Genomic DNA, 24,996 nt, shown 5'->3' on the forward strand with positions numbered 1-24,996 from the left:
TGTATTTCACCCATACAGCAGTCTGTTTGTCACATTTGAACAAAGAAATTAGTATTTGAAAATCTTACAGTTCCATAGAATTCACTGTTAAAAATCAGAGCGACGCTCCTTCATCAGGTGGTGGACTGTCGCTCCGAAAGCTAGTGTGCTTCCAATTAAACCTGTTGGACTATAACCTGGTGTTGTGTGATTTTTAACTTTGTACACCCCAGTCCAACACCGGCATCTCTAAATCATAGAATTCACAGATTAGAAAGGGGATATTTGGCTCATCCTTCTGCATTGGTTACCTTTGCATGAGTCTCACCTCAGCTGACTTTATGCAATCCTGTTGATATGTCTTTCTGTTCTTCCTCATATCTTAGCCATTTGCTGGGAAAGTAGGGGCCAGGTCTGGCTATTGTAAGATGTGGATTGTATTGTGGGTAGGCTTGGTAAAAGAACAATTAATGATCTGTAAATTCCAAACATTGAGTTGTGTTGATTTTACTGTAATAGAAAATTATTCGGTGCAATGGCAAGTAATTTGCTGTAGAATTCTTTAGGTCAACTCATTGTTATGTCCATAGTTTTTGATTCAGAACTCATGTACAGCAGGAGTGATCTACTGTGGTGCATAGACACTAGAGTACCAATTTGGCTGAAGATTTAATGGTCAGAAGGTGTCAGTTGACAGTCCACCTGGAATATGTGGCAGAGAGGCCTTTACAGCAACTATAATTTCTCATACTTCTGCCTTAATCAATGCATCAAGTCATTGGCCACCAAAGATCATGTTCAACTCTCTTTAAATTTACCATACTGGGAAGTATCCAAAAATTGCCAACATGAAGCTTCGTTGATTTAATTGTAACTCTATGATTTATTGCCTTGCAGATAAGTGTGCATATAGCAGCAGAAACAGGAACAGATAGGTACAAATAGGAATCATCCCTCAAGATGAATTGACATGCATGGTGCTACCTCACTCAAATTCATGAAAAACCAAAAAGAAACTTGCCAGATTGCAATTACAGTAGCAAACATGTTGCCCGATCTAAGAGGTTACAAAGCTTTTTGTCTTGTGTGTCTTAATGATGTATTTTGTTTTATAAAGCTCCTTTGAAGCACATTGGGATAATATAAAATGTTAAGTGTGCTGAATAAACTAAAGTTGTTCAGTGAAATTGTTCTTCAGTAATTGTTCCCTTTAGGAGTAGCAAGCACTGAGAACGCTGAGGAATTTTTAGTACTGGATAAGAAGGAAAAGAGAGCCTTTTCACAGGTGCCCTTGTAGAGTGTAAAAACGACGGGAGTGGTGGGGGGGGGAAACATAAGAAAGCAAGTAGTAGACCAAAGAGGGGGCATGAAAAAAACACTGGCGGGTAAAATTAAGGAGAATCCGAAGATTGTCCATAAGTATATTAAGGGAATTAACTAGTTCAGGGTAACTAGGGAAAAGGTAGACCCACTTGAGACCAATGGTGTCACCTGTGTTTGGAAACCAAGGCCATTGGTAGAGTGTAAAGCACATACTTCACATCTATCTTCACTGTGGTGAAGAAGGGTACAGAATTGGTAAGAGGAACTGAGGATCTTGAGCCAAATTAGGAAGTGAGAAGAGTTTGGAGATTTTGGCAGTCTTAAAAGTGAACAAATCCTCAGGTCTAGTTAAATTATAATCCAGGCTGTTGGGGGAGGCGAGAGTAGAAATTACAGGACTCTGATCCAATTTTTAAATTCCTCTGTGGCATTGGAGTGGGGGTGGGAGGGGAGGTGAAGGGGAGGGCCACTTAATTTGATTCCATTTTGCAAGAGATAAATCAGGGATTTACTGACCAGTGGGTCTCACATCAGTGGTAGAGTAACTCTGGAGATAATTCTGAAGGCAAGAACTTATCCCCACTTGGAAAGGCAAATTTTGATCAGAGATAGGGAGGTCATGTCTAACAAATTTAATTGAAGCTTTGAGGAGGTGACTCAGTGTGTAAATGAGAGTAAAGAACTGATGATTTTCATGTGGATTTCAGCAAAGCCTTTGACAAGGTCCCACATGGGAGATTGATAAAGAAGATAAAAGTACGTGTGATCTAGGGTAGTTTGTCAAGAAGATCCAAAATTGGCTGAGTGATAGGAGCTAGAGGGTGTGAGAAGGCTATTTGTGTGATTGGCATCCAGTGGCTTACCTCAGGGATCAGTGTTGTGTCCCTTATTCTATGTGATATATATTTATATATGAACAATACAGGTGAAAATGTGGGGGAAATGACCAGTAATTTTGTGAATCACAAAAAGATTGGCTAGGTGTTTAATAGTAAGGGAGAAAGTCTTAGGTTACAGAACAATATAGACAGGTTGGTCAGATGGGCAGATCAATGGCAGACAGAATGTAAGTCTGAGAAGTGGGAGGTAATAGAGTTAGGAAGAAGTAACAAGACAAAGGAGTACTCAATGAATGTCAGAACTCTAGGAGTTCAGGGAACAGAGGGATCTTGGGATGTTTGCCCACAGGTGGCAGCGCAGGTTAACAGGCTGGTTGAGAAGACATAAAAATCTCTTGCCTTTGTCATAAGATATGGAAGATACAGAAACAGAGCATTTGGCTCATCAAATCTTCTTAGCCATTCAATCATGATACGTTTCTTCATTCTCCTGCCTTCTTCCATAACCTTTGACTAAGCAGGAACCTATCTATCTCTGTCTTAAATCCACTCAGAGTGACCAAGCCACCACAACCTTCTGTGGCAATGTGTTCCACAGATAAGACTTCCTGAAAAAGATCCCTTTATCTCTACTCTGCGTTCTGCCAGTCAATCGATATTGTATCCAAGTCACAACTTTGCTCCAAACACCATGGCTCTTATTTAGTCAAAGGCCTTCTGAAAATACAAATAAATGACATCCAATGGTTCTCCTTTGCCTAACTTGCTCGTTACCTCCTCAAAAAATTCTAAAAGATTTGTCAGGCTTGATCTCCCTTTGATGAAGCTGTGCTGACTCAGTCTTACTTTACAGTGGACTTCCAAGTACTCTGTAATCTAATCCTTAATAATACACTCTAAAATATTTCCAACGACAGAGTCCAGGCTAACTGGTCTATAATTTCCTATCTTCTGCCTCTCTTCCTTCTTAAACGTGGATGTTACATTAGCCATTTTCCAGTCCTCTGGGACCCTCCCTGACTCCAGTGATTCCTGAAAGATCACCACCAATGCATCTGCTACTTCCTCAGCTATCTCCTTCAGAACTCTAGGGTGTAGTCAATCCAGTCTGATTTGATTTGATTTGATATATTATTGTCACATATACCAAGGTAACTTGAAAAATATTATTTGTGTGTGAACCCGATAAATTATACCTTGCATACGTTCATCAGGGTAACAGACCATAATGCAGTGTTACAGCTATAGAGAAGTTCCAGAGAAAGATCAAATCTACTATATGAGAGGTCCATTTATAAGTCTGATAACAGCAGGGAAAAAGCTATTCTTAAATCTGATGGTACGTATTTTCAAACTTTTGTATCTTCTTTCCAATGGAAGAGGGTAGAAGAGAGGTTGGGAGTGGTCTTTGATTATGTTGGCTGGTTTCCCAAGTCAGCAGGAAGATGAGATGGTGACAATAGAGGGAAGGCTGGATTTCATGATGGACTGGCCTGCATTCATAACTCTCTATAATTTCTTGTGGACGTGGGGACAGCTGTTGCCCTACCAATCTGTGAAGTACCAGATAGGATGCTTTCTGTAGTGCATCTATCCAAGTTAATAAAAGTAATTGTGGATATGCCAAATATCCTTAGCCTTCTGAGGAAGTAGAGGCACTATTGTGCTTTCTTGACTGTAGCATCACCATACATGGATCAGGACAGATTTTTGGTGATATTTACTCTGAGGAACTTGAGTTCTCAACCATCTCCACCTCAGCACCATTGACCGACAGGGGCATGTCCTCCACTCTGTTTCCTGAAGTCGATGACCAATTCCTTCATTTTGCTAACAATGAAGGACAGGGTGTTATCTTTACACCATGCCACAAGCTGTCTACCTCTTTCCTGTATTCTATTTCATCATTGTTTGAGATCCAATGCACTACAGTGGTATCATCAGCAAATTTGTGAATGGAGTTAGAGCTGAATTTGGCCACATTGTTGTGAGTGCATCTATATAATAAGAGGCTGAGTTACGCAGTCATATGGGGCACTGGTGTTGAGGATTATTGTGGAGGAAGTGTTGTTGCCTATCCTTACTGATCGCAGTCTATGGGTCAGGAAGTCGAGGATCTAGTTGTAGAGCGGGAAGCAGAGTCCAAGGTCTCAGAGTTCGGTGATGAGTTTTGTTGGAATTGTGGTGTTGAAGCTGGTGTGAAAGTCACTGAATAGGAACCGTTGTTATCCAATGTTCCAGGGATGAGTGTGGGGCAAGGAAGGTGGAGTCTGCCATTGACCTATTGTGATAGTAGGTGAATTGTTATGATTCAAGGCAGTGTAGTAGGCTGGTGTTGATGTGTGCCATTACTAATCTCTTGATGCACTTTACGATTATAGATGTCAGAACCAGCAGGTGGTAATCATTAAGGCATATTGTCTGATTTTTCTTTGGCATTGGGATGGTAGTGGTCTTCACAAAGTGGTCTTCAGAGTAAGGAGAGGTTAAAGATGTCAGCTATCCTCCTGCCAGCTGGTCTGATCAGGATCTGAATGCATGGTCTGGGACTCCATCCAGGCCAGTCATTTTCCGTGGTTTCACTCTTGAGAATGCCAATCTGATGTCTGCAGCAGTGGCAGTGGATACAGATGCACCTGAGACTGACAGAGCAGGTGACATAATTTCACTGATATTTTTTGTTCAAAATGAGCATAGAATATATTGATGTCAGTGAACATATTCGACTTCACTTTGAAGCCTGTTATATTTGTGTAAGCCTTGCCATGGTCGACGTGTTCGTCTAGTTAGTCTGGGACTCTAGCCTGGTATTGTCTTTTGGCATCCTTGATGGCTTTGGAAAGATTATATGTAGATTTTCTGTATAGACCAAGGTCAACCTGACTTGAACGCCTCAGACTTGGACTTCAGTCAATGAATTTTGCAGTTTCTCCATGGTCTCGGGTTGGAGAACACTCAGAAATTAACTTCTTTGGTACACAGATGAAGTCTGGGTGGTTTATCTGCCTTGAGATCTTACAGCTTTCCCATCATCGTTTACTTAGTGATGTACTCCACCAAACACACTCACCTCTGCTCCAAGTCTCTTGAAGTTCTGGTAGCCTATTGGTGTCTTCCTACTGGTGGGTGACACAGTGCAATTCAGAAGGAGTGCAATATTGAGAGGTCCAGCTTCTTGCTGAGATTCCACAACCAAGGTCCTTTCTGGCCTGTAGAAAGTCTCACAACTGAAGGAAAATGAGAGAAATTCCCAGCTAGTATTGTATTTCAAGAAAAAGATGTTTGGTGAAGGCTTTAATAGGCAACAACAGCTGGGGAAGGTGGCAGTGAAGTAGGTTTTTTTTCTTCTTTCCTCTTTCTTCTCTCATACTTACCTCTGAATGAAGAGCTCGTTCATAGTAATAACATCAGAGACGATGAGTGGGCCCATTAGTGTGGCCTTGTGTCAGCGATGCCAGAGGCAAGTTTGGGTTCTCAGCGGCTTCTGTCAAGACAATCCTAGCACCGGCTCAACATCAAGTTCACCTTAAATTCTTTTGGCAACTTCGGATGAGGAAAGAGATTCTGGGAGACTGCTGCGGTGTGGATCCGGCTGTCCCACTTGGCTGGGTCGGTGGCAGCAGAAGATGAGGTGCATCTGGGCCCCAGATTCCAATGACTTGGGTTTTCCTTGTGGCTTCTGCAGTAGCATGGTTGGTCTGGTCCAGCCTGGGATTCCTGTCCACAGCTTTGGCGGCTGTTTTCGTCGGCATCAGTCCAGGTCTCCTTACAGCTGCTTCAGTCAGTCTGTGACTCCATGTGGCATTTTCTTCAGCATCATGGTAGGACCCGCCCAGGATTCCAATTGGGGGTCGGGTCCATGAGCCCAGAAATGGACTAAGTGGACTTTGTCTTAAACACTGTGTTTTTAAATTTCTTTTTTCTTCTTTATTATCTTATTGTGGCAGGACTTGTTATTCTGAACTTTTTTTATCTCTTTATTTTTCTTATTTGTTACTATGATTTTGTACTTTTGAAGGTCTATAATACTAGGCTTTTTATTTCTTTATTTTCTAATTTTGATTTCCCTCAGAGTTTGTACTCAAGAATATATACCTTTGTACTTTTGCACGTAAGATGGCACTGTAAGAGGCGTCTTGTAAACTTTTCACTGTATTCATGTCAGTACATGTGACAATAAAGCTCATTCAATTCAGTTCAGTTCAATTCAATTCCACTATGATGACTAATCTAACGAACCTATTCAGTTCCTTTGCTATTTCTTTGTTCCCTATTACTGCTTCTACAGACTCATTTCCCAGCAGTGGAATCTGCACGCTTGCCTCTCTTTTACCTGTTGTATGTATAAAATGCTCATGCAATTTTTTTTAACTTTACTAATTAAGTTGCTCCCCTGCCTTATTGCGTTTTGAGTTGACCTCTGCTGGTTTTGAAAGTCCTCTGGCTTCCCACTAGTCTTCATTACATCGTTTGCTTTCTCTTTTGCTTTTATGCTGTCCCTGGTTACCCTTGTCAGCCCTGGTGGCCTCAACTCACCCTTATTATGTTTCTTCTTCCCCAAGATGAATTTCTGCTGTACCTCCTGAATTACCCACAGAAGTTCCTGCCATTGCTGCTCCATCATCTTTTCTGCTAGGCTTTCTTTCCAATCAACTCTAGCCAGTTCCTCCTTCATGTCTTGTAGTTACCTTTACTCAATTGTGATACTGTTACATCTTTTACAGTTTCTCCCTCACAAACCGCAGGATGAATTCTATCATACTGCCCACATGGGGTCCCTTCACCCAAAGTTCCCTAATCCAGTCTGCCTGATTAGACGTTACAAAATCCAGAATTGCCTTTTCTCTAGTGCACTCTACCACAAGCTGCTCCAAAAGATTTTCTCATAGGCATTCTACAAATTCCTTTGCTTGAGCTCTGCTAGCAACCTGATTTTCCCAGTCCACCTACATATTGAAGTTCCTGTCGATTGTTATAATAGTACCTTTCCTATGTGCCTTTCCTTGCTCCTGATTTATTTACTTCCCCCACATCCTGACTACTGTGAGGATGCCTGCACATGTTTCCCATCAGGGTCTCTTTTCTTTTGCAGTTCCTCAATTCTACCTACACACTTACTACACTTGTCCTTATATTGCTCTTGCTATTGATTTATTTTCAGTTCTTATTAACAAGGCAGGCCAGTCCCTCTGCCAGTTCCTTTGATCTTTTGATCTGAGGCGTATCTTGGATATTTAGTTCCCAGCATCAATCCCTTTGCAACCAACTTCAATCTGTGCTTAAAGCTCATTAACCTCATTTTGTGCACTGTGTGTATTTAAGTATAATGTCTTCAGTCCTGTGTTGACTGATCCCTCTCACAGTTGTCCCCTTATCTGCTGCACCTGAAATTGGAGAGTATGGAAATGGTCAGGAATATGTCATAGAGACACAGAGATATACAGCAAGGAAACAGACCTTTTGGTCTGATCTATCCATACTGACCAGATATCCTAAACTGATCTAGTCCCATTTGCCAACATTTGGCCCATATCCATCTAAACCCTGTCTATTTGTATACCCACTCATGATGCCTTTTAAATGTTGTAATTGTACCAGCCTCCACTACTTCCTTTGGCAGGTCATTCCATCCATGCACCACCTTCTGCGTGAAAATGTTGCTCTTCAGGTCCCGTTCAAATCTTCCCCCCCCTCACCTTAAACCTATGTATTTGAGTTTTGGACTCCTCCACCCTAGGGAAAAGACCTTGTCTGTTTACCCTATCCATGCGCCTCATAATATTATAAACCTCTCTAAGGTCACCCCTCAGCCTCTGATGCTCCAGGGAAAACAGCCCCAGCCTATTCAACCTCCTTCTATAGTTCAAATCTTCCAAACCTGGCAACATTCTTGTAAATCTTTTCTGAACCCTTTCAGGTAAACAAAGGTTTAGTGAGCTGGATTTTTTGGTGCTATAGTCTAGACTGAGTAGTTTGATTAATATCACTGGAGAGAGGCTGAAGGGGTGTGTTCATTCCGATATTCAAGGCGATAATTACTTTCTCTTCCACATGTACAACTGTTTCTGCAATAAATCCCACTTTTGAATCTGACTACTGGAGCCAATTCAGATGTGAGACTGTCTCCTTGATAGTTTGCATAGAAGTGGCCCTTAGATATGCCTGGAGCTTCTTGTGCCCATTGTATCTCTGCACTGCCAGAGCAAAGGAATGTAAGATATCTTTCTGCAGTAGTTACATATGTGTGTTTTATATGTTTCACTGGATAAACCTTTATCCAGTGTGTACCTGACATGTTTTCTGTTTCTAATAATAGGTTTAGGTTTAGTATGATGAAAAGTTAGATCAAAGTGGAAGTATTAAACTCACCAGTGGCATGGATCCTATAGATTGATGTAATCTCTTTTATTGTCTTCTAGTGACATCAGATCCTCTGTAATGTACCTCATATCTCAGTGCAGCAAGGGTGCAAATAAAAACATTTTTCCACATGGGTGATGTCACAATAGCTGAGTTATGTCAACTGAAATGTCCATTTCCTGAGGTAACAAGTCAAATAGCAACAAAATGATTTATTATGCTTTTCTGAAAAAAAAGATGTAAGTGGAACAGTAAATTATTCTCTACGAATTCAATTTTTAGATTTATTGGATGATCACAGATTGTTTCTGGCATCAGTTTAAAATTTAAGATGTACAATAGGTGCAAATATATCATAAAAATTCTTAAAACCCTTAAGTAATGTTTTCTTAGCCAAAATCTCTTGATAAACCTCCCCATTATATGGTAACTTCAATTCTTTGACAAAAGGAAGAACATCAACAGATGTCCCCTGTTCAGGAAAAGTATACTGTCGCCCACATATAAAATTCAACAGGGCTTTATCAGCTCAGAATTTGTTGTATAATTGATTACCTCTATATGGAATAAATAAATGGCATTAAGCACATAATTTAAAAAAGAAGCAAGATAGAATTGCATTTGCTCAATCCTTTCGAAATTTCCAAAGAAACCGAAATATTTTACAGCCATGAATGTACTGTTGAACAGCACTCACTGGTACAAGAATTCAACATTTTTTTTCCAAAATGAAATTGATAAACCAATTTTCTTATATTTCTCACTTCTAACCCATCAGTTGTCGTATCAGGCCACTAACTAGTTAGGCGACAGAAAAGAAGAGCCTTAAATAGAGAATTGTAAGAACAAATGTAAGTACTTGTGATGGAAGATAGTTAAAGTGAATAAACAAAAGAATTGAGATGAGTCAAATATGTAGAAATGCCACTTGGAAAGACCATTAGTCCACCCAGCCTGTCTATTTAGTTATGATACCTTCGCAAACATACTCCACAGCCATCTAGTTTAATGTAAGCTGCTGAGAAATGGGAATGAAATGTTACTTTTCTGGCCAATTGTGAGGAGGAAAAAGATGTGGAAAATTATTGTCTGAACCACACAAGTGATCGAAACTGAGGCAAGATTGGAAAGGTTGTGCACACTGCCACCCAGAGATGTGGGCTGGCAGCCCTATCTTGCATTAAATGGTGATTCTCATTACAGTTCATCCAGTTCTCTTGAAGACCCTTGTGTTTCTATTCCATCCAATTCACTATTAATTTATTCCAGAATTTATCTTATATCAGGAAGAAGTTGACTACATTTCCAATCTTTTCTTAACTCAATCAATTTTAAATTATGTTGCAATTTTTTAAAATCTTGTGTCAAACAGAATTTTTGTGTGTCAAATCATCCATATCTTTAAAAATCTTGGGGACCATTATCATGTTCATCCTGCTCTTCTTCAGGCATTTAAATCTCATGGATGATCCATCTCTACTCAAACATAGCCTTTATTCAGAAGTCAGCTTCCAGACCTCCTCTGCACTCAAGGGTTTATATGGCACTCCTGATGTATCACCCAAGCTGGATGTAATTATGAGACTTGTGTCACAACCCTAACTATACTTCCTAAAATGTTATTTGCTTTTCCATGTTGCAGGTAGTAGAAAATAGCAAAGTATTTCAGAAATAATTCAACCTACTCATTTCATTTCAACCCAATTTCATGATTTTATATTTCAACTTCATTTTTCAGCTCTTTGCCTACTGACACACGTCTGTCCTGATCCTATGGGAATATTTGGATTTACCATAATTAGCTGTTAAATTAATCTTTAAACATGGATACACTACTCAATGTGCTCTCCTTTTTAAGCAATGGGTAGAATTATGCATGTATTCAAACTTTTCTCCCTTCAAAACCATTTTACCCAGCACTAATCCAACTGCAATTTCCTTCAACCTTTTCATTTCTGTTCTGGTTAGGCTTACTGTTCTATGAGCGCTACTTAGAGCAATGAGCCATCTGAACATCCTCTTGCAGCCTTCTGTCCTGCCACCAATGCCTCCCTACAAATCTTGGTATAAATTTCTTCCAGGCCATCAACCTTACCAAGCTTCCCCTGCCTCTCTGACCTTTGACTGTATACTACTGTCCTTTGAGCCTAATTTCCTAAACATGCTCAATTGTTTCCCTCCTACTGGGCACTGATCATGCTCAACCTTCCTCCACAACCCGTCGGTTTTGCATTTTCACTTGTCCCTTTCTGGAAGTTTTCTCTGCCTTGTTATCACCGTCCAACATTATCTTGTTTACTGCTGGAACCCATTGTCATAGACCTTGCCCCAGTTTGCTCAAATTATTCCCCCATCTAAGCTCACTTGAGAACAGAAACACAGTTGAAATGATCCAACAGTGACTATTCCCTCTGTCTTTCTTAATCCAGAATGCCTTACTCTGTTCAATTCTCCCTGTGAAATTTGTTCCAGGGCCATTACTTCTTGCTAACTGCAATCTTTTATTCTTATTATTGTATTAAATTTTTGCAGTATTATTTCCATCGCAGTAATCTTTTCATTCAAATATCTACAAGGCATCACCACAATAGCACACTTTAAATCAAACCTGATACTTCCAGAGTCAATGCAAAAATTCAAGACTTTTGAAAAAGAATGTTCAATTTTCCTGACTTTTAAATCCAGTTTGACAGAAAAAAATGAACGGGATTTCTTTAATTCACAACGATTATTTATTACAAATAAATAGATTCTAGTTACAGATAATCAATCGTGGGCTGTTGACATATAACTCTACCAACAAAATCTCTAACTACCTTATAAACCCAACCCCAAACACATATACAGACAACTGTAGACAGGAAAGAAAAATTTGCGTGTGATGGACAGAGGAGAAGACTGGAGATGAGGAAGTAGGGGTTTACAGAAGACTCATCTTGAGACAATTAATGAGCCTTCAGAATCTAAAAAGGTTTCAGTCATCTGACATGTTCCAGCGTGGGTTCCTGACCCACTTTTCAGCCGTGGGTTGGTAAATAGAATGCCCCTTAAGTTCCAGCTGCAGTAAACAATGGTTAGGAAAATACTTCAGGAGGACATGCACAAATATTTGAGATGGACAGACTCATAAGAGATGAACTTCAACACTAAGAATGTTGAAGCGATTTTGATATATTTTGATTGAAAGGAAATTTTGAAATTCCAGAAAATCTGGAAGAGGAGAGAGAACAAACAAAATGAATAGGACTGATTCTTAAAAACTTGCTGTGAATATCTCAGACAAGTGAAAGACCTGAGGGTATGTATTAAAGGACCAGATTATAAATCAGGTGTCATTGGTTGATCATTTGAAAAGAAAATACAAAGGGTAGCCATCAGGACTGATATGAAGTGGATATATTGTTGTAATTTTCCAAGAATCAACGGACTAGAAAACGATTGATGTGACATCCCTTTGCAAAATGGGAGGGAGATAAAAAGCAAGTATCCATGGGCCGATTCACCTAACATTTACTGTTGGAAAAGTTTGGAATCAATTATTAAGCAAGCATTAGCACATCATTTGGACAATTCTAATGTAATCAACTTGAGTCAGCATGGCTTCATGAAAGAGAAATTAAGGTTGAGTAATTTATTAGAGGTTTTCCAGGAAATCTGAACCAGAGTTGATAGAGGGTAACCAATAGGTCTATTTGTTTGGACTTCCAGAAGACATTTGACGAGATATCTGACAAAAGTCATAAGATGAGACCCCCTGGTGTTGGAGGTAGCATAATAGCATAGAGAATTGGCTCATAGGCAGGAAGCAGTGACTGGGGATAAGGTGTTCTTTTTCAATTTGGTGACCCATGACCAATGGGTTCCACAGGCATCAGTGCAGGGTCCACAATTGTTTACAATATATTCATGACTTAGAGGAAGGAAGTGGATGTACTGTTGACAAATTTGCAGATGATGCAAAAAGAGTGGAAAGGCAGGTTGCGAGAGGGATACAAACAGTTTACAGCGAGATATTGATAGGTTAAATAAGTGTGCAAAAAGTTGACAAATGGAATATAATGTGGGAAAATGTGAAGTTGTTCATATTGGAAAGGAGAACAAAAGAACAGAGCATTATTTAAATGGAGAAAAGCCTGCAGAAAGCTGAGGCACAAAGGGACTTTTGCATGAAACACAGAAAGCTAGCACACAGGGGCAGCATGTAATCAAGATGGCTAATGGAATGTTGGCCCTTATTTCAAGGGGTTAGAATATAAAAGTATGAAGCCTTACTGTAAATATACAAGATGCTGGTGAGACTACATCTGGAGTGCTGTGAGCAATTTTGGTCCCCTTACTTAAGAAAAGGTACTATCATTGGAGACAGTTGAGAGAAGCTACACTAGCATGATTGCCAGTGTGGAGGGATTCCTTATGAGCAAAGTTTAAACAGGTTGGGAATTTACTCATTGGAATTTAGAAGAATGAGAGGTGATCTTATTGAAATGATAGGATTCTTAAGGGGCTTTACAGGATAAGTGCTGGGAGGATGTTTCCCCTCATAGGAGAGTCTGGGATCAGAGGGCCTGTCTCAGAATCAAGGAGTGAAAATTTAAGACTGGGGCAAGGATGGATTTCTTCTCTCAGGGACTTGTTAGTCTTTGGAATTTCTTGCTAGAGAGAGCTGTGAAGACAGAGATATTGTGTGTATTTGAGGCTGAGATTGGTAGATTCCTGATCAGAGGGGCAATCAGAGGTTACAGGGAAAGGGCAGGAAAATGGATGTGAGGAGTATTCGATCAGTCGTGATCCTTTGAATGGTGGAGCAGACTTGAGGGGCCAAATGGCCTTCGCCTGTTCCTATTTCTTATGGAAGTTGATGGAAGAGGAGTTTGATTAGTAATGCACTGTTTCCACCCTATCTTTAGATATTTTCAATCAACTTGATTAGATAAGTTATGACACACATTTCGGACATGAACCCAGACTTTCTGAGGTGGGAACACAGACCTAACTCTAGATTGATTTTTCAACAATTGACAGCGTTTTAGTATGGTGGTCCAGTCATTTAGTCTCGCATGTAAGGCTAGATATTTATTGAATTCAAATTTCACCATCTGCCAAAGTGGGATTTGAACACATGATTCCAGAACATTAGTCTGAGGTTCTGGATTATTAGCCTAGTGACATTACCTCAATGCTAGCACCTCCCCAGCCAGAACTAACTTTAATATTTTTAATCAATCTGTTCAGAAGTATTATGACATATCTCTGGAAGAGGTGAGACTTGAACAGTGGTCTCCTGGTTCAGAGGTAGGGACACAACCACTACACCACAAGATACAAAGCATCTGGACCTGTCTGGGATATCAGATTGAATATACCTGCATCAGCTAAATGAGACTTAAGGGCTAACTGAGTTGGAAAGACAGTGAGATTGCATATTGTGCTACTTTTAATGTGGTTGTTTTCTCATTCATTCACAGGATTTTGGTTTTGCTACCTAGACCAGCATTTATCAGCTATCCCTACATGCCCAGAGGACAATTAAGAATCAGCCACATTGTTGGGTCTGGAGTCACATATCGGCCAGACCAGATGAGAGGAACAGTTTCCTTCCCTAAAGGACATTAGTGAACCAGAAGGGCGTTCAACAATTGAGAATGGTTTCATGGTCATCATTAGGGTCTTCATTCCAGATTTTTATTGAATCAAAATTCACTTTTTTCCGTGATGGATTTCAAACTCAGGTCCCCAGAATTAATCTGAGTCTGAAATAATGGTCAAGTAACAATACCTATGCCAATGTTTTCCCCTGTGTTTGCATAGATATATCCTTGCTGAAAATGTGTTGCTGGAAAAGCGCAGCAGGTCAGGCAGCATCCTAGGATCAGGAGATTTGACGTTTCAGGCATAAGCCCTTCTTCCTTGTTGTGTTGATTACTTAAAATGAAATTTACCTTTTTATTTTAAGTATTATTTGTGTTATTTCATTTTATGTTTAATTTGTATTGGTTCTGATTTGCATTAAAGTACAAATAACAAAAAGTGAAATGTTGTTAGCAATTTCTTCACTTGGGTATCTTTGATAAATTTGATCATTTGCTTTGTGGATTCCCCATGAGAATAATAACAAAGTACATGGAGCACAGAAAAGGGCGTTAAGCATAGCCAGTCCTTGTTGATATTTATGCTCCTCCCATTTGCTCCCATCGCCCAATTTTCCCAATTTAAATCTACAGCCATAGCCACATATTTCTTTCTCCCTCATATGTTTGTCTACTTTCTCCTTAAATGTTTCTTTGGTATTTGTTTCAACCACTCCATGTAGTAGCAAGTTCCACGTTCTAGGCACTTATTTTCTGAAAGGGTTTCTTAAAGATACATGGAGTCATAGAGTGATCCAGCACAGAAACAGACCCTTCAGTCCAACTTGTCTGTGCTGACCAAGTTTCCCAAACTAAACAACTTACCTGCATTTGGTCTATATCCTCTAAACCTTTCCTTTTCATGTACCTCTTCAAATGTATTCTACTTATTGTAAATGTACCTGCATCTACCACTTCCTTTGGCAGTTCATTCCACATTCAAACTACCCTTTGTGTGAAAGGTTTGCCCCTCAAGTCTCTTTTAAATCTTTCTCCTCTCACCTAAAAATATGCCCCCTAGTTTTGAACTCCCCGCACCGTAAGGAAAAGACCTTTGCTATTCACCTTATCTGTGCCCTTTAATAATTTTATAAACCTCTCTAATGTCATCATCCCTCAACTTCTATGCCCTAGTGAAAAAAGTCCGCCTATCTGGCTTTCCTTATAACACAAACCTTCCAGTATCAATAATATTCATGTAACTGTTTTCTGAACCTTCTCTTGTTTCAACATATCCTTCTTATATCAGGGCAACCAGGACTGTACACAGTACTCCAAAAGAGGCTTCACCCACATCCTGTACAACCTCAACATGATATCCCAACTGCTATACTCAATCGTCTGAGCAAAGAAGGCAAGTGGGCTAAATGCTAATTGTTCTGAATTCCCTATTGGATTTCTTGGTGATTATTGTCATCCTTCAGTATACAATTAATTTCAAGACAATTCTTTAAAAGGGTGAACACAAACAGAATATTAAATTTGCTGAAGTAACTCAGGTGATCCTTGGCAGAATCATCTCCGAATAGCTATCTATTCTGAGACTAAAGCAAACACCTGATAAAATTTGGCATTTATAATAGTCTAGGGGATTCAAACATCCCTTTGTTTAAGGATGGAGTAAGAACAAAAATGTTATGATACTTTTGCGAACTTGTTTTCTGATTAACCACGGAAAAGGATAGTTTAAAACTCATTTGTATTCAACAAATGGCAATGCATCCACAATGATGGGTCAGTCTGGGTAAATTTCAAATTGTCAGATGACAACGCAAGATGCTTATTGCCCTAACTACCTAATTTATTTGGAACTGGACTCTGCACCTCTAATAGGATACATAGGTGAGACAACCTTTTTCAGAACAACTAGAATCAGCTCTGTAGTAATGCTTGAATTAACTGCAATCTACTAAAGAGACTAGGTAATAAACAGTAATACATTAAAATCAGGAGAAGGGCTCCCCCCAAAGTGTTCCAGTTTCAAGATCAAGAGAATTTGATACCAGAAGCTTCACAATGAGAAACTGAGAAAATCCCAAGCTACATTCCTTTCTTCTTCAGCTACACCTAAATACTATATGATAGAAGATGACTGTAATTGGAGTATGTGATATTGTATTTTTAAATCTCTGGAGTGAGACTGAGACAATAATCTGCTTTATTTTCAAAAACTCATTAAATTCTAGCTTAATACTGGAATAGGACAACCATTCTGAAGGTAAGAAAATACACACACCTCACAGATGAGCTAGGATTAAACACATAAATTCTGTTTGTGACACTTTCTGGATAGGAGAAAGTGAGGACTGCAGATGCTGGAGATCAGAGCTGAATATGAGTTGCTGGAAAAGCGCAGCAGGTCAGGCAGCATCCAAGGAGCAGGAGAATCGACGTTTCAGGCATGAGCCCTTCTTCAGGAAGTTTCCTGAAGAAGGGCTCATGCCCGAAACGTTGATTCTCCTGCTCCTTGGATGCTGCCTGACCTGCTGCGCTTTTCCAGCAACACATTTTCAACACTTTCTGGATAGCCTATAATTACACTTCGTTATCCAGCAGGTATGATGGATTACAGTTATTTGGGGAAACTGAAGAAAGTGGTGGCAGCAAAGTTTAAGAGAAGATTTGAGATGTACAAAATCCTGAATAATTGAGATAGAAAAGATGTGTAGGAAAGGCAACGTTACAGAGATCATGAGGGATTTCACAATACAAGTAGACTGGGAAAATCAGGTTGGTAGTGGATTGCAGGGAAAGAAACTTGTGAAATGGCTATGTGATGTCTTTTTGGAGCTGCTTTTGGTGGAGCTCACTAGAGAATAGGCAATACTGGATTTAGTGTTGTGTAGTGAGACAGACTTGATAAGGGAGCTTAAGCTGCAGGAACCCTTAGATGGCAGTGATAATAATATGGAATTTAGTCTGTAATATGAGAAGGAGAAGATAAGATCAGAGGGAATGGTATTAAGGCAAGTAAGCTGAATAAAGGCAACTACAGAGGCATGAGGGAGGAGCTGGGTAGAATTGACTGGGAGAGGAGCCTGGCAGGAAAGGTAGTAGAACAGCAATGGCAGGAGTTGCTGGGAGTAATTCAGGAGACACAGCAGAGATTCATCCCGAAGGAAAAGAAGTACGGTGTACAGCGGATAAAGCAACCATGGCTGTCCAGGGAAGTCAGGGATAGCATAAAAGCAAAAGAAAAAAGCCTAAGTGTTGTGGCCAGGGGCAGTGGGAAACCAGAAGATTGGGAAGCTTACAAAGACTAAACAGCAGGCAACACAAAAAAGAAATAAGGAAGGAGGAGATTAAATATGAGGGTAAGCTAGCCAGTAATATAAGGGAAGACCTAAGAGTTTCTTTAGATATATAAAGGTCAAAAGAAAGACAAAAGTGGACATTGGGCCACTGGAAAATGACAGTAGTGGGGATCAAGAAAAGGGCTGAGGAACTGAATAATTACTTGGCATCAGTCTTCACAGTGGAAGACGCGAGTAAGATCCCAAAAGTGCAAAACAGTGAGGATGTAGAGCTGAGTATGATGGTCATCACCAAGGAGAAGGTGATAGAAAAACTGAATGGCCTGAAAGCAGATAAATCACAAGAACCAGATGGACTACACCCCAGAGTTCTAAATGAGATAGCTGAACAGGTAGTGGAGGCATTAGTGGTGATCTTTCAGGAAATGCTAAAGTCAGGGAGGGTCCCAGAGGACAGGAAAATCATTAATATGACACCTCTGTTTAAAAAGGGGGTATGGCAAAAGATGGAAAATTGCAGCCCAATTAGCCTAACTTTAGTCGTAGGTAAGATCCGGGAATCCACTACGAAGGAGAAGATTTCTGAATACTTAGAAGTGTATGGTAAAATAGGGCAGAGTCAGCATCAGGGGGAGGTCATGCCTGACAAACCTGCTAGAATTCTTTGTGGAAGTAATGAGCAGATTAGACCAAGGAGAGCTAATGGATGTTATCTACCTGGACGTGCCGCACAGGAGGCTACTGAGTAAGATCAGGGCCAGTTGTGTTAGAGGCAAAGAGTTAGAATTGATAGAAGCTTGGCTGTCTCACAAAAAAGCAGAGAGTGGGGATAAAAGGATCCTTCTCAGGATGACAGACAGTGACAAGTAGTGTTCCGCAAGGCTCAGTGTTGGGACCACAACTTTTCACTTTATACAGTAATGATCTAGATAAAAGAACTGATGGTAATCTGTCTAAGCTGGCAGAAGATATGAAGATAAGTAAAGGGATAGGTAGGATTGAGGAGATGGGGAGGCTGCAGAAGGATTTGAGCAGGTTAGGAGAGGGGGCAAAGAAGTGGCAGATGGAGTTCAATGTGCGAAAATGTGAGATCATGCACTTTGCTAGGAAGAATAGAGGCATGGACTATTTTCTAAACATGGAGAAAATTTAGAAGTCTAAAGTGCAAAGAGACTTAGTGATAAGTTGGAAATAGATATAGTGACCATATAGAAAATGGAGCTTAGAATGATAACTAAAATGGCTGAAGCACATTGGCTATATTGCCCAGCATCCTGAGCGAACAAATTGCTAATACAGCAACTTGCACAGGCTGGGTAAACATGTCCAATCCCACAGATCTGAGAATGACATAGTACCAGCACTAGGTCAAAGGGCAGCCATCAGAGGAGCACTGGTGCCTCACGTCTAGTTGTAACACATTAATGAGATTTGAATGTTTACATTTAAAGAGCATCTCTGAGATTTGACTGTTGCTTTGAAGGGTTAGAAAAATAATGGGAGTTAATGTCAGACTTTAAAGATAGTGTTAAGATCTTAACCAGATGGGTGCTGGTGTCTGTGTGTTAGATTTAAAGCATGTTTTGATGTGTAAGCTTACAATTAAGTATACTTTGATTAATATACTTTGTGATAGCTTAATGACACGGGACTCTGTATTGCGTGAGAAGTTATGTATAAATGTAACAACTTTCCCTATCTACGGTGAGAGAATCCACTCTCTAGTAACCAGTGTGGTCTGAGTGGCTTTTCTCTCCCAAGCCTTGTTAGTATATTCATATACTGACAGTCTTGAATAAAAACAGTACTGTTGAAGTGTATTAATTAAGTGGTGGTTCTCTGTTCTTGGACAGGCGTTCACAGAAAGCCAGGTAGCGTGGCTGAGCTTTCACATTTTGGTGGCAGCGGTGGGATCCCAACGGAAGGCGGCTCCTGGTGACGGTTGAACAGGACACGGTCTTGCTGTGGCAAGGTGGAGACGGGCCCAACTAGGACGTGAGTATACCGTTTGGGACTCACGACTAGTGTCTCCCCAAGTCAGGGGCGGACCTGGATCCAACTCACCGCAGCAGGAGCTGCTACCGGACAGGATCGAGAACGAACCAGTGAACAGCTTTTTAAAGGGACCACCACAAAAGCACTGGGAGTGCTATAGAAGGTAGGAAAAAAAAGGCGCTGGGAGCGCGGTAAGAAGTAAGAATAGTTAGATACGTACGTGTGTGTGTGAGTGGGTTTAAAGACCCTTGAGCAGGATCTCATAAAAGCAATACTCACAAAAGGTTAGGGAAAGTTTAGGGAATATTATGGGACAGTTTATGGATAAATGTGAGGATCCGGGATCATTAATTGTAACAGTCTGCGCAGAATATCCTGAGGATGCACAGTCACTCAGGAAATTGTCAGGATGGCTAACAGAAAAATTGGGACCTGATGAATGGCCTGCAGGAGGTACGTGGAAATTGGAGATTGTAAAAAGAGCTACGGAGTTAGTATGGAAAAAGGGAACAGGGGGAAAGAAGGGTAAGAAAATTATGGCTAAACTAAGAGATGCATGCTTAAAAAAGAAAGAGGAAGCTAAACAACAACACGAGCAGAAGGTTTACAACAGTTGGTTACATAATGCTACAAAAAGGGGGTTAAGTGAGGAACCCTCAGGTCACATGTTCCCTATGCGTACTGTTCCTAACCCTCGAGGGGGACGGATAAGAGTCCCCGCCCAGCCGAACGCTGTCCCTCCTGTCGCTGCGATTTTTCACCCTCCTACCCTAGAAATTTTTACGCCATGGAAACCGCAGGAAATTTTGGCACTGACTATGAATCTCCCTGACAAAGATAAGGATCCACAAAAATGGTGTGAATCAGTTGAATAAGCCTCCGGACTTACAGCTAATATATATACTGACTCTAGATATGCCTTCGGGGTTGCCCATGATTTTGGGACACTATGGGAAATAAACAGGCAGATGAAGTTGCTAAACAGGCTACGGAGCTCCCTGGCTCCTTAATGATGATTCAGAGGAAATCTATTAGGGCCTCAGTTCCTGACAAGCAGCCTCCCTCCACCGCTGATATTGTTGCTTTACAGGGGGACGCCCCTGACAATGTACTTCATGAATGGACTGATCTGGGATGTTTCAAGGACGTTGACGGTCTTTGGAAAACCCCAGCAGGCCAGGTGTGTATGACTGATGTTTTAGCCGTCTGGGTGGTTGATGTTGTCCATCACTTAACACACTGTGGGACTAGACAAACTGCAGATTTAGTCTGGGAATCTTGGTGGCATCCCAGTGTTCTGCAATTGGCTAGAGCACAAACTAAAAAATGCTTGACATGCATGCAGCATAATCCCGGCAAGGGGGTCCCCTGTGAACAGGGTAGAACCCCGCTGCCTGAAGGCCCCTTCGATACGTTGCAAATGGATTTCATTGAGCTACCCAGAACGGCCAAGTGTAAATATGTTTTAGTTATTGTAGATGTTTTTAGTAAATGGATTGAGGCTTATCCTGCAGCCGATCACAAGGCTGACACTGTTGTTAAGATTTTACTCAAGGAGATTATTCCTAGATTTGGTGTGCCGCGGACACTCAGTTCCGATAACGGCCCTCATTTTGTGGCCCTTGTTAGTCAAGAACTTTGTAAAGTTCTTAATATCAAGCAGCAGTTCCACTGTGCTTACTACTCTCAGAGCGCGGGAGTGGTGGAACGTGCTAATCAGACCTTGAAATCTAAATTGGCCAAACTGTCAGCTGACAATGGTCTCTCGTGGCTCCAAAATTTGCCCATTGCCTTGTTTCAACTCCGCGTGTCCCCGGCAGGAGCCCACCGTCTCTCCCCCGCCGAGATTTTGTATGGGCAGCCCCTCCGCACTCCCTTTAGCTCTGACTTCTCTGATTCTCCTGTTGACATACATCAGATGTCAGATGGGATGATCTCCTATGTTTTATCTTTAACTGATGCCTTACGCATGAACCATGCGATGGTTAAAGCTGCCAGGCCTTTGCGGTCGGATTTGCCATTGCCCCCAAACATCCGACCTGGCACCTTTGTATTGATCAAAAACTTTGCCAGAAAGCACGGCCTGGAACCCCGGTGGGAGGGCCCTTTTCAAGTCCTCCTTACCACCCCTACTGCTGTTAAGGTTGATGGTCGTAAAGCCTGGATCAGCCTACACCATTGCAAGCTTATTGGGGAGGAATGATAATAAGGGGCAGCTACTGTTGTATGTATTTTCTCTTCCCTTGACATAGGTGCCACTAAGGAAGGAAGACTGAAGAAAAGTGAAACGATGAAACCTATCCTCTTTCTCTTTGGCCTCTGCCTAACAGCGACATGGACATCAATGCAGACCAGTAACACCACCAGCGGTGCACTCCCTACTCTCCAAGGGCCTACAAGCAACTTTAGTGCAGCCACCGCGGAGACGTGGATAAAAACAGGCACCCCCGCGATGACTTCACACTCTACAGATGTTACTACTAAAATGACTAATGGTTTTGTGAGTATGGCACCACGTATTGCTTCTGATGGCCCCAATGGTACAGTAATGGTCCCGAGGGATCTCGTGAGTACTATGAGTGACAATATGACTATTAGCACCCCCCCAATGAGTTTATCACTGTCCAGAGTGATAGGTACCCAGTCTAATAATATAAGTGAGTCCAGTCAGACCCTAGCTACCCCTTGCAACCTCATCAGGGATTGGTGGGTATGGAGACAGGAGAATAGCATAACGCTGAATAACACAGGCCCCATGAGAATAGTTTAGGTCAGAGTGAATGCCACGTGTGATCGTCATGGCCCAGGTAACAGTGGGTTTAACCAGACAATTTGTCCCTTGGTTGGTTTTCCGGACTACTCTAAGGCCACTTCTAATTATAGCAGCATAGTTGTCCAAGATATTGCCTGGTCACAGGATTGTGTAGAGCATTTGCAAAACCTAACAGGACTTCAACAGTGGTGCCCTGGATATAATATTACAACTCTGGATGCTAGGACAGAATGTCCCAGTAATATAACAATTCATAATACTGGCATCTGCCAGGAAGTAATGTATGTATGCCTACGAGGAAATGGCACCAAATCCGAGGATACCTATACGTACTTAAATGATACACGCATGTGCTGCTATGCCTTTGTGAATAATACTGCAGCGGACCCTAGAGACTATTTGTTCAACTTTCCCGGTTACTTAAAATTAAAAAATCTCGTCCGCACACTGCACCGTTTTCTTAAGACCCACCGAAAGAAAAGAAGCAATTTACCGGAAGCAACGAGCCTTATCGGCAACACCTTTACTGGCTTCCTTGAAAAAGTAAAAACTCATCTTGACAATCAGACTGATGAAGGAAAGAATACCAAAGTAGTATGTGTCCCAGGCCCACACTCGGTAGGGTCCGGATTCCTCATGATGGCGGCCCCTACTGGTCAGGATGAATTATGCAGTCTTACCTACAGGCGTACCCAACAAACCCAAAAAATTATTCCCTATAGAGACATTTCTGACCAATACCCGATCCAGTATGGTTACCTCAGGCGTTGCTATGACACCTGGCAAGTGGTACCAAAAGGTTTTGTAGTAGCAGTGGTGCCAGAATTTAAATGGTGCATTCATAGTGATACAGGAAAACATGCCATGGGAGACTTAGAAGACAGTAGATGCCAGGTAATAATATCTCATGATCAAACCAGGTCAGACCCCTTTGGGGGCCTCCCGGAGGACGATTGGGACCTTTGTGTTAATGAAAAGACTCGTCCCGACGCCCCTACAAGCCGCATGGGTGCTGTCCTCTTCCACGCTAAACACTGTATTACGCCTGCACTTAACGGGACATTTTGGTTATGCAATCACACAGCCTATGAATACCTACCTATTAACTTTAAGGGCACCTGTGCGCTGATATATCACCTCCCAGCATTCCGGTTATTGAATTCAACCCTAGAGGTTAACAGCGAATGGAAGAAGTGGCATGATCTTAATTCAAATTACAAACCTCATGCTCGAGGCAGGAGAGATCTGTTCCACCAACAGACATTTTGGAGCAGATTCTTTGGCGCCCTTCTGCCCAATTATGGGGTCATGCAAGCCCTGGACCAGATTCGTGATCTCAGTCACGAGCTTGAGGAAATGGCTAAGGCCACTGCTGATGCCCTGGATCATTTGGAACACGAGCAGACTGCCCTGCGAATGATGACCTTACAGAATAGGATGGCTTTAGATTATCTCTTAGCAAGCCAAGGGGGAGCATGTGCAGTTATTGGCCCAGAGTGTTGTACCTATATTGAGGATGAGAGCTCGGCTGTATATAATGACACTTCACTAATTAACGATGTTGCCACTAAAGCATATGATCTGGACCATACAGACTTAAAGGAGGCCTGTGCCTGGTGGAACCTACTGTGTCAGCTGTTGGGATGGCTAAAGTCTATTGGGCTGGACATTCTCTCCATTCTGGCCATCATTCTTGGCATTTGTATTAGTATTCGAATCGCTTGGGCCCTTATTAAGAGAAGTTGTCAAACTTGTCCCGCACGACACCGATGTAAAAAGGAGACAAGCCCTATATGGACACAGGAGAACAGATTGACACCTACACTTTTGACTGATGGCAATTTAGATGTAGAAACAGAAAAAGAGTTTGCTCGACTTCAACGTATTAATATCTGAAGGTTATCATGAAATGATAAAAAGGGAGGAATGATAAGTTGGAAATAGATATAGTGACCATATAGAAAATGGAGCTTAGAATGTTAACTAAAATGGCTGAAGCACATTGGCTATATTGCCCAGCATCCTGAGCGAACAAATTGCTAATACAGCAACTTGCACAGGCTGGGTAAACATGTCCAATCCCACAGATCTGAGAATGACATAGTACCAGCACTAGGTCAAAGGGCAGCCATCAGAGGAGCACTGGTGCCTCACGTCTAGTTGTAACACATTAATGAGATTTGAATGTTTACATTTAAAGAGCATCTCTGAGATTTGACTGTTGCTTTGAAGGGTTAGAAAAATAATGGGAGTTAATGTCAGACTTTAAAGATAGTGTTAAGATCTTAACCAGATGGGTGCTGGTGTCTGTGTGTTAGATTTAAAGCATGTTTTGATGTGTAAGCTTACAATTAAGTATACTTTGATTAATATACTTTGTGATAGCTTAATGACACGGGACTCTGTATTGCGTGAGAAGTTATGTATAAATGTAACAACTTTCCCTATCTACGGTGAGAGAATCCACTCTCTAGTAACCAGTGTGGTCTGAGTGGCTTTTCTCTCCCAAGCCTTGTTAGTATATTCATATACTGACAGTCTTGAATAAAAACAGTACTGTTGAAGTGTATTAATTAAGTGGTGGTTCTCTGTTCTTGGACAGGCGTTCACAGAAAGCCAGGTAGCGTGGCTGAGCTTTCACATTAGGAGTTCTAGTCCAGGATCCTCTCAAGGTAAACTTGCAGGTTGAGTCAGTAGTTGGGAAGGCAAATGCAATGATCACATTTATTTTAAGAGTACTTGAATATAAAAGCAGGGATGTACTTCTAAGGTTCTATAAGGCTCTGGTCAGACCACATTTGGAGTATTGTGCACAGTTTTGAGCTCCATATCTCAGGAAGGATATA

The sequence above is a fragment of the Hemiscyllium ocellatum genome, chromosome 15 (assembly GCF_020745735.1).
Source record: "Hemiscyllium ocellatum isolate sHemOce1 chromosome 15, sHemOce1.pat.X.cur, whole genome shotgun sequence".
Taxonomy (NCBI): domain Eukaryota; kingdom Metazoa; phylum Chordata; class Chondrichthyes; order Orectolobiformes; family Hemiscylliidae; genus Hemiscyllium; species Hemiscyllium ocellatum.